Here is a 10,828-nt window from a genome sequence, read left to right as displayed (position 1 = left end):
TCCGGCTATTCAAGCTAACACCTTTGAAATCAAGCCGGGCACTATTCAGATGGTGCAAAATTCTGTTTCTTTTGGAGGAGCGGCAACTGAAGACCCCAACATGCACATAAGAAATTTTGTCGAGATCTGCAGCACTTTTAAGTATAATGGCATGACTGATGAGGCTATCAAGTTGAGGCTTTTCCCATTCTTACTGAGGGATAAGGCTAAAGACTGGTTACATTCTGAACCAGCTGGGTCCATCACTACGTGGCAAGATCTTGCGCAAAAGTTTCTGGTGAAGTTTTATCCAATGGCAAAGACTGCTGCTATGAGGAGTGCTCTTACTCAGTTTGCGCAGCAACCTACAGAATCTATGTGCGAGGTTTGGGAACGCTACAAGGAAATGTTGAGAAAATGTCCACATCATGGAATGCCGGATTGGATGGTAATCACTGGTTTTTATAATGGTTTGGGGGCCCAATCTCGGCCCATGCTCGATGCAGCAGCTGGAGGAGCCTTATGGGCTAAAAGCTATAATGAGGCGTATAATCTTATAGAGACGATGGCTGCAAATGAGCATCAAAACCCAACTCAGAGGATGACGTCAGGCAAGGTAGCAGGTATTCTGGAAGTTGATGCAGCCACCGCTATTGCAGCCCAGCTCCAAGCGCTATCAATAAAGGTTGATTCTCTGGCTACGTATGGAGTTAATCAAATAGCTATGGTTTGTGAGCTTTGTGCAGGTTCTCATGCTACGGATCAGTGTTCTCTTGTCAACAAATCTGTTCAGTATGTGAATAATTATCACCGACAACAGCAGCCTGTGCCAGCGATCTATCATCCTAATAACAGAAATCATCCAAATTTCAGCTGGGGGAATAATCAGAATGCTATTCAGCCACCATATCAGCAAGGGGTGAGTAAACAGTTTAACCCACCTGGATTCCAGCAACCACAGCAGTATGCTACAAGGCAATCATATCCTCAACAGAGAAGTGCAGCTGCACCTACTAGTGCTGATTTTGAGGAACTTAAGCTGTTGTGCAAGAGTCAGGCGGTTTCTATCAAGACCTTGGAAAATCAAATCGGTCAATTAGCCAATGCAGTGCTCAATCGTCAACCTGGTACTCTTCCCAGTGACACGGAAGTACCAGGCACGAAGGAAGCTAAAGAGCAAGTCAAGGCTATTACCTTAAGGTCTGGAAAAGTAGCTGATGCTGAAAAGGCAAAAGAAGTCGAAGCTGAAGTTAGAGATGAAGAATCTAAGCAAAAGGAGAAAGCGGCGGAACCAAGGAAGACTACTGTTGAACACACTCTTCCTGAGGCTAATACAGGGGAGAAACAGCTCTATCCTCCACCACCTTTTCCTAAGAGATTGCAGCAACAAAAGCTGGATAGACAGTTCGGGAAGTTTCTGGAGGTGTTCAAGAAACTTCACATCAATATACCTTTCGCTGAGGCTCTGGAACAAATGCCTAGTTATGCGAAGTTTATGAAGACTATTCTTTCAAGGAAGGTGAAACTGGATGACCTTGAAACCGTTGCTCTCACGGAAGAATGCAGCGCGGTTCTGCAACAAAAGTTACCACCAAAACTGAAAGATCCAGGAAGCTTCACCATTCCTTGCACCATTGGCAATCTAACTTTTGACAAGTGCCTTTGTGATTTGGGAGCAAGCATTAATCTGATGCCCTTGTCGATCTTTAAAAAGCTGGATCTGCCTGATCCAAAACCCACATACATGTCGCTACAATTGGCGGACCGTTCCATTACTTACCCAAGGGGCATAGTTGAGGATGTGCTCGTCAAGGTGGATAAGCTCTTCTTTCCAGCAGATTTTGTTATTCTGGATTTTGAAGAAGATAAGAAGATTCCCATAATCTTGGGGAGGCCTTTCTTGGCTACTGGCCGTACCTTGATAGATGTACAAAAAGGGGAACTTACTATGCGGGTCCAAGATCAGGATGTGACCTTCAACGTATTCAAGGCAATGAAATTCCCTACAGAAGATGAGGAGTGCTTAAAAGTGGATGTGATTGATTCCGCAGTTACTTCGGAACTCGAGCACATGCTAATGTCTGATGCATTGGAAAAGGCCTTAGTGGGGGAATTTGACAGTGATGATGAAGATAGCAACGAGCAATTACAATATCTGAACGCTTCTCCCTGGAAGCGAAAGCTGGACATACCATTTGAATCTCTTGGTACTTCTGACCTTAAGAATGCTGAAGGGAAGCTCAAACCATCAATAGAGGAAGCACCTACCTTGGAGCTCAAACCACTACCTGAACACTTGAGGTATGCTTTTTTAGGTGATTCATCTACGTTACCTGTTATTATTTCAGCTGACCTTTCAGGTAGTGAGGAAGACAAGCTCTTAAGGATTTTGAGAGAATTCAAATCGGCTATAGGATGAACCATAGCAGACATCAAGGGGATAAGTCCTTCATATTGTATGCATAAAATTCTGCTAGAGGAAGGTAGTAAGCCAACTGTGGAACAGCAACGACGACTGAATCCCATCATGAAGGAGGTGGTGAAGAAAGAAATTCTGAAATGGCTAGATGCATGCATCATTTATCCTATTTCTGACAGCTCGTGGGTGAGCCCTGTACAATGTGTACCTAAGAAAGGAGGTATCACTGTGGTCGCAAATGAAAAGAATGAGCTCATCCCTACTCGAACAGTTACAGGATGGAGAGTATGCATGGATTATAGGAAATTGAACAAAGCCACAAGGAAGGATCACTTTCCTCTTCCATTTATTGATCAAATGCTTGACAAATTGGCGGGACATGAGTATTTTTGTCTTCTGGATGGTTATTCCGGGTATAATCAGATTTGTATTGCGCCAGAGGATCAGGAAAAGACTACCTTCACTTGTCCATTTGGCACATTTGCTTTTCGTAGAGTTTTGTTTGGGTTATGTGGCGCCCCGGCCACCTTTCAGAGATGTATGATGGCTATATTCTCTGACATGATTGGAAATGACGTCGAAGTGTTCATGGATGACTTCTCCGTCTTTGGACACTCATATGATGAATGTTTGAATAATCTGCGCGCCGTACTCAAAAGATGCGTGGAAACTAATTTGGTGCTTAATTGGGAGAAATGTCATTTTATGGTGCGTGAAGGCATTATCCTTGGGCATAAGGTCTCTAGAAAGGGTCTGGAGGTGGACAAGGCCAAGGTGGGAGTCATTGAAAATCTTCCCCCACCCAATTCTGTGAAAGGAATCCGTAGTTTTCTTGGTCGTGCAGGTTTTTATCGGCGATTCATCAAGGACTTTTCAAAGATATCTAAGCCATTGTGCAATTTGCTTGAGAAAGATGTGCCTTTCAAATTTGATGATGAATGTTTGGCAGCATTCGAGACTCTCAAGAAGAGTTTGATCACTGCACCAGTTATTACAGCACCAGATTGGACAGAACCGTTTGAGATGATGTTTGATGCGAGTGATTATGCGGTAGGTGCAGTTCTGGGACAGCACAAGAAAAATCTCTTCCATGTGGTCTACTATGCGAGTAAGACTTTAAATGGTGCCCAATTGAACTACACCACTACTGAGAAGGAGCTTTTGGCTATAGTCTTTGGCTTTGAGAAATTTCGATCTTATCTGCTTGGTACGAAAGTAACAGTATTCACTGATCATGCAGCTATTCGCTATCTGGTTTCTAAGAAGGATTCGAAGTCAAGATTCATTCGTTGGGTGCTTTTACTTCAGGAATTTGAGTTAGAGATCAAAGATAGAAAAGGTACCGAGAATCAAGTAGCTGACCATCTCTCTAGGTTGGAGAATCCCGATTCTACTTCATAAGATAGGACGTTAATCAATGAATCTTTTCCGGATGAGCAGTTGTTTGCAATTCAGGAGGAAGAACCATGGTTTGCAGATATTATAAACTATCTTGTCAGCAATATAATGCCTCTTAATTTGACATCCGCGCAAAAGAAGAAGTTTCTGCATGAGGTGAAGTGGTATATGTGGGATGAACCATATTTGTTTAGACAGGGAGCTGACCAGATCATCAGGAGATGTATCCCGTTCTGTGAGACGGAGGGGATATTACGAGACTGCCATTCCATGGTTTATGGTGGACACTATGGAGGTGAGAAGACGGCAGCTCGTATTCTGCAAGCAGGTTTTTTCTGGCCTACTTTGTTCAAGGATGCTCATCAGTTTGTTTTAAGGTGTGATCGTTGCCAAAGAGTGGGAAATTTGTCAAGGAAGGATGAGATGCCATTAAATGTGATGCTTGAAGTCGAGGTCTTTGATGTGTGGGGAATCGATTTCATGGGGCCTTTTATCTCGTCTTGCAATAATCAGTACATCTTGCTGGCAGTCGATTATGTCTCAAAATGGGTCGAAGTTAAAGCTTTACCGACAAATGATGCAAAGGTAGTACTAAATTTTCTTCATAAGCAAATTTTCACAAGGTTTGGAACGCCTCGGGTAATCATAAGTGATGAAGGATTGCATTTTTACAACCGTAAGTTCACTTCTATGATGCAGCGTTATAATGTGAATCATCGAGTAGCTACTGCCTATCATCCGCAAACAAATGGTCAAGCGGAAGTGTCTAACAGTGAGATAAAGCGCATTCTAGAGAAGGTTGTTTGTCCGTCAAGGAAGGATTGGTCTTTAAAGCTCGATGAAGCTGTTTGGGCTTACAGAACAGCATACAAAACTCCACTTGGGATGTCACCGTTTCAGTTGGTGTACGGTAAGGGATGTCATCTACCGGCGGAGCTTGAGCATAAGGCCTACTGGGCATTGAAGAAATTGAACCTGGATTTAGATGTAGCTGGTAAGAAAAGAATGCTTCAGCTTAATGAACTTGATGAATTTCGACTTCAAGCGTACGAGAATAACAAAATGTATAAGGAAAAGGTGAAGAGGTGGCACGATAGGAAGCTTCATCCTAAGTTATTTGTGTCAGGGCAACAAGTTCTTTTATTCAACTCTCGGCTCCGACTTTTTCCTGGGAAGTTGAAATCAAGGTGGTCTGGACCTTTTATTGTCAAAACTGTGTTTCCACATGGAGCGGTGGAAATTTTTGAGAATGATTCGGACCAAGCATTCAAGGTTAACGGTCAGCGGTTGAAGCACTACTATGGGGACATGGCAAGCCGAGAGGTGGTTAGTGCCATTTTGTTGACTACTTGAGAAAGGTACGGAACGTCAAGCTAATGACGAAAAAGAAGCGCTGCGTGGGAGGCAACCCATGAATTGTTGTTACAGGAACCCTTAGAAGTTAATAACCTATCCAAAAACACAAAAAAATCAGAAAACAGGGGCTAAAAAAAAAAATTTCCAGAGACCCTCTGCGCGCCCGCGCAGCTAGCCTGAGCGGCCGCGCAGCTTGTTGCGCGCCCGCGCAGAAATGCTGAGCGGTCGCGCAGGGGTCGAGTTCCAGAAAAAAATTTTTACAGTTCAGAAAAAAAATAAAATAATAATAATAATAATAAAAACACAAAAACAGTTTTAGCCCATAAACCCATGAATTGTTCCCACTACCCCATGAGTTTATCCCTTAATTCCCAAACCCTAATCTAATCCATACCCTATATATACATACACCTATCCTACATATCTCCCACAAAACTTCCTACACTTAAACCCTCTCACAAACATCAAAAATCAGTTCTTACACACTTCTATTCACGAATCAATGGCACCCAAGAGAGCACGCACTATTGACAGCAGCAGCACAGTTCCTACTGCTGATTCTTCGAGGGGCACTGCTGCAAGGCCTCGGTTAACAGACAGAGCTGCGGAGGAGGAGTACACTAGGCTGTTGGGGAAGCCGATTCTGAAGGAGAGGGGGTTTTTACCATCAGGGAGGGATGGTGAGTTGTTGCTCATGATTGCAGAGAAGGGGTGGATAGCTTTTTGTGAGTCACCCGAAGCAGTACCGATGAGCGTTATTCGCGAGTTCTACGCGAACGCGAAGGCTGAAAAGAATGGGTTTTCTGTAGTCCGTGGGCTGACGGTTAATTATCATCCTGCGGCGATTCGCCGTGTGATTGGACAGCGAGAGAGGAAGCCCGAGGAGGAGAACTGGAATGAAAAGACTGCTGAGGATTTTGACTTGGATTTGATTTGTGCGACTCTTTGTCGACCGGGCACAGTTTGGAACCGCAGTCCAGCCAATAATGAGTATCGTCACTTTCCGGTGATCGCCATGAACAGGTATGCCCGTGCATGGAATGCATTTATATGTGCTAATATTTTGCCTTCTTCACATGCACACGAGGTCACAGTTGAGAGAGCACAGCTGTTGTGGGGAATTCTGAATGAGGAATACTATGTGGACCTTGGTGAGTTTATCTACCAAGGGATTCTGAAGTTTTTGAGGGGAGCAAAGCATATGAACATCCCTTATGCATCCACGGTTACGAAGCTATGCCGAGCAGTGGGAGTGAACTGGCCGGCTCATGAGCAGTTGCAGTTGCCAGCAGCTCCGATAGATTCTGGCACTCTGAATGGGATGCAGGAGTGGACCGGTGGTGAGCCTGAGGAGCATGGGCTAGGTTATCATCTTCCAGGAGGGCGTCCAGCACGAGGTGCTACTATGGCTAGGCCAGGGCGTGGTGAGGCTGGTTCGTCGAGAGCTCAGGAGGGTGCTGGGATGGGTGATGCCCAGTATAGGAGGCTTTCACGGTGGATGGATGCCATGTATGAGATGCAGAGTAGGTTTGCTCAGGAGCTCACCCTTGCGTTAGGGACTGCTTTTCGAGGCCTTGGAGCTGATATCCAGTGGCCAGTTTTTGGTGAGGACTCTGCATACCCACCACCTGATACTCCACCCGCTGAGGGTGATGATGATGATGACTCCGAGTAGGTATACCCTGTGTTCTTTTCTACTACTTTCACTGAGGACAGTGAAGATTTTTAGTTTGGGGGTGGTAGTTAAAGGAATATTGTGTGTGTGTCATTTAGTTGCATATTCATGATAGTTAGTTCATATAGTTGCATAATTTATGCCATATAGTTTTTTTTATGAATGTCATGTAGCTCATGCATTTACTATGATCCCTTTTGCAATGATTTATCGACTGAATTGTGATATTGATGCGAGTGTAGTGATAGCATTAAAGTGATATTAAGTTGTGTAGGTTGATATGCATGCTAGAAACAAATGTAAATCCACTAAGTCTTAAAGAATGCGTAAGGGCTAGATTGTTGTTATGGTTTGGTTGTTTTCAAGGTCAATCTATTTATTATGCTTAGAATTCGATTATAGGTTCTTAGTGATAAAAACATGAAAAAGAAAAATTGTTTTGGAGAAAAAAAATATGGAAGTTGTTGCTAGTTGTGGCTAGGCGTCAATTGGCTAGTAGCCGGCTCGCTTATGTTGCGAGTAGTCTAGGGTTGAGTAAGATGGAGCGAAACGCACTTGCTCAGAAGTTATGAAAAAAATAAAAATAAATAAATAAATAAATTTTCTGCATAATTGATCAAGAGTGGGCTCTTTGGTATTCGAGTTATTAAGTTCTTAGGGGACTTTGTGCCTAGTGACCTAAGGCTTTTAGAGTCTGGGATCCGCTAACCTAACGCTCGTTACATGGATACCATTGTATAAGTCTTTTATGGACCGCACTCATTGCACGGTCAAATAATCATTTGAGTTGTAAATAAAAAGCACAATTCCGTAGTAAGCTCCAGAGTTCTTGTAGTGTTGTATATCACTTTGTGCCTAGAATTTTTATTCTTTGTATAATCGTAGGATTGCCTTGAGGATAATCTAGTCATAGTAATTGGTCTAGTTCCGAAGCACATCTGTTAAGCATTTGCACACACCACGTTTCTGGCTGTTTGTCCGGTTGCATGAGTTTATTGATCTTTAGATGTCTAACTGCATTCGTTGAGATGTGACAATTTGGTTGGTTAATTGTAGTAAGGGGGATCGTTGCATTTTCATATAGATTGCATTCATGCATATTTTTATTTGTTTTGAGTCTGTGACGCTTGAGGACAAGCATCGATTTAAGTTTGGGGGTGTGATAAGTGGCATTTTATACCACTTAGAACGTCTTAAAATGGCTTAAATTGGTGTCTTGAAATCAAGTATTTTGTGTATTTAATGCGTTTTTCTAGTGTTTATGCATTTCAGGGTATTAGTTGCATTTCGGGGGAGGAATCATCAAGAATAAGCCTTGGCATGTGTTCACCATTGCGAGAGGAAAGGAATGGGCAGATTACGGCGAAGAAACAGAGCAAGCTTGGAATTTTTCCAGTAGGGTCCTGCGCGCCCGCGCAGCAATGCTGAGCGGCCGCGCAGTAGCCTGCGCGCCCGCGCAGAAATGCTGAGCGGCCGCGCAGGGTCGGGGAAAAAGCTGAATTATTTTAGACTTTTACTTCTGTGTGGCTTCCAACTTCTATGTAATCTGAGTTTTATGGGACTATTATATAAGTAGATTTGAGACGTTTTCATAGAGAGTATTAAGGAGATTATGTCTTAGATTGTGTTTTACGCAAGGAGCGAAGGAGATAAGGAAGAAGACTGATTTAGCACACCGCAACGAAGAGGAAGCATATATTCTTGTGATTCTTGTTTCGTTGTAACGTTGGATGCTAGTTTTCTTGCTTTGACTTATTTACTTTTGTGACGTACTCTGTTTTAATATAATTAGTTTAGTTATTATTTTCTTGTGTTTGTTTATCATGATTTCATATGAACCCATGATGGCGATGAGTTCTATTATGGGCTAATCGTGATCATGGGGTTACAACGGATTTATTACGGAATTCTTTAGTTAATTGTTTAAATACTTTAGTGTGTGATGATTGCATGATATCTAGTATTGGTTGCGCGTATTCATCTTATGTGCGTCGCGAACATATATGATAGGGTGTTAATCTCTTGTGAAGCGACGGTGGATCTTGAGATTTAGAACTTGCCATGCTAGCATAGGTTCATGTACGTTGTGCATGATTAGTGGGTAACTCTAACAGTTTTATTTGCCCTATGTAATCAAAAGGAATAACTTGTGCTTAAATCGTTGTGTTGTCAATTTCTGTAGACATATAGGAACTCAACATAATTGATGACTATTCAACTTCTATCTTAATTGTGGATGCTTGGTAGAATGGTATTAGTACAATGAAAGTTGGCTTTTATCAGTTTCGTGTTATTCGATTAATGTCATCACTGTCACATGCTAAAGGTAATAACAATGGCTATAGAAGGAAGTAATAATGAAGTTGTGAACTCATGAGTGTTTTATTATTGATAATTTGAAGTGATAGTTAAGTGGTTAATTAAGTATTTAATTATAGTTAATATTTGATCAACAATTTTAAGTGTTATTATCTTAACATTGAGAAGTAATCATATTTAATCAACAATTTTAAGTGTTATTATCTTAACATTGAGAAGTAATCATACATTGGTGAGTGAGTTTAATTAGACAATAATTTAGTCTGAGTCTCTGAGGGAACGAACTAGAAAGTATTCTATATTACTTGCGAACGTGTATACTTGCGTGAATATTAGTGCGTGTTTTCACCCTAACAGAGAGGTTATTAAACTTTGGAATAACTCAGGAAAAACAACTCAGGAAATTTTAGAGAATGGTTATTGGGGATCAGGATTAGGAAATGCTGATAGATCTATGTCTGATAAGAAAATTAAAAAAGAAACTAAGAAAAATAAACCAGTAAATACTGATACCAAGGTCAAACTGAACAAGGTTCAGTTAAAGACCATTAAGTTTAACCCAAGTGATGATACTGTTAAATTAGTTAATGAGGTAGGTTCAACCTCAACACCTAGTTCAAATTTAATTACTGATAAGAGTGAACAAGTTCACAAAATCAGTAAATATCAGTTTAATGACTCAGAAACAGCTTAAGCAATAGCTGAAGGATTTACACATGAAAGACAAAGAGAAAAAGCCTAGGAAAAATAGAAATGGCAAGGTAGGTGTTAATAAGAATGGTAATTATGTAACTCCTCCCCATGCACCTAGAAAGGCTTGTTTGAACTGTGGTTATACTAATCATCTTGCTAATTCTTGCAGGAAGAATAAAGAGATAAATATTGTTCCTTCTAAATTAAAGTTTAGGAATAGGACAATTAGATATAAATCACAGAGTCCTGGTTTTCATTGTGGTAGTGTTTGGCACTCTATTTATACATGTAAAGAGTATCACAATTATATTATGATTATTAGGAACTAAAACCCACTTTAAATAAAGAGAAATCTGTTTATGCATGTGTAAATACTAATAGTAAGGGTGTTAACATAAACTCTGATAAAAAAGTCTTCTGCTGCATATGTTAACAAACTTAAAAAGGCCAAAGGATTCAAGCAAGTCTGGGTCCTTAAAAACACTAACTGATTTCAAATACTGATTTTAGGGTAACATGAGACATACTCTAGTCTTGGACAGTGGATGCTCAGGACACATGACTGGTTATAAATCCTTGCTATCAGAATTTAAGAAAAAATCTGGACCAAGTGCTTCTTATGGAGATGGCAACTTAGGAAAAATCTTGGGATATAACAAATTCACAATTGGAAATGCCATATTTGAGTATGTAGCTCTGGTTGCAGGACTCAAGCATAATCTGATCAGTGTGAGTCAAATCTGTGACAGAGGTTACCATGTGAACTTCTATGAGGAGCATTGTGAAATTATCAGTAAGTCTGATGGCAAGATTGCAATAACTGGTTTGAGACATGGTAGTTTATATGAAGCCAGGGTCTTCACAACCACTGATGAATCAGAAGTTTGTCTACTTAGTAGAGCATTTGTGGAAGACAGCTAGAACTGGCATAAAAGACTTTCTCACCTTAATTTCAATAATATCAATGAACTTGAGAGGAAAGATTTTGT

At 41.1% G+C, this 10,828-nt stretch overlaps 1 non-coding gene across 1 annotated transcript; it reads right to left on the bottom strand.

The window, feature by feature from the left end:
- Positions 1-307: 307 nt before the first annotated feature.
- LOC141688089 (small nucleolar RNA R71) lies at positions 308-414 on the bottom strand. Its single transcript, XR_012561555.1, has one exon. It is a non-coding gene; the product is annotated as a small nucleolar RNA R71 (small nucleolar RNA).
- Between the last annotated feature and the right edge of the window lie 10,414 nt (positions 415-10,828).

The sequence above is a fragment of the Apium graveolens genome, chromosome 9 (assembly GCF_009905375.1).
Source record: "Apium graveolens cultivar Ventura chromosome 9, ASM990537v1, whole genome shotgun sequence".
Lineage (NCBI taxonomy): Eukaryota > Viridiplantae > Streptophyta > Magnoliopsida > Apiales > Apiaceae > Apium > Apium graveolens.
The sequence above is the reverse complement of the archived record's forward strand: the minus strand, read 5'-3'. Positions and strand labels throughout refer to the sequence as shown.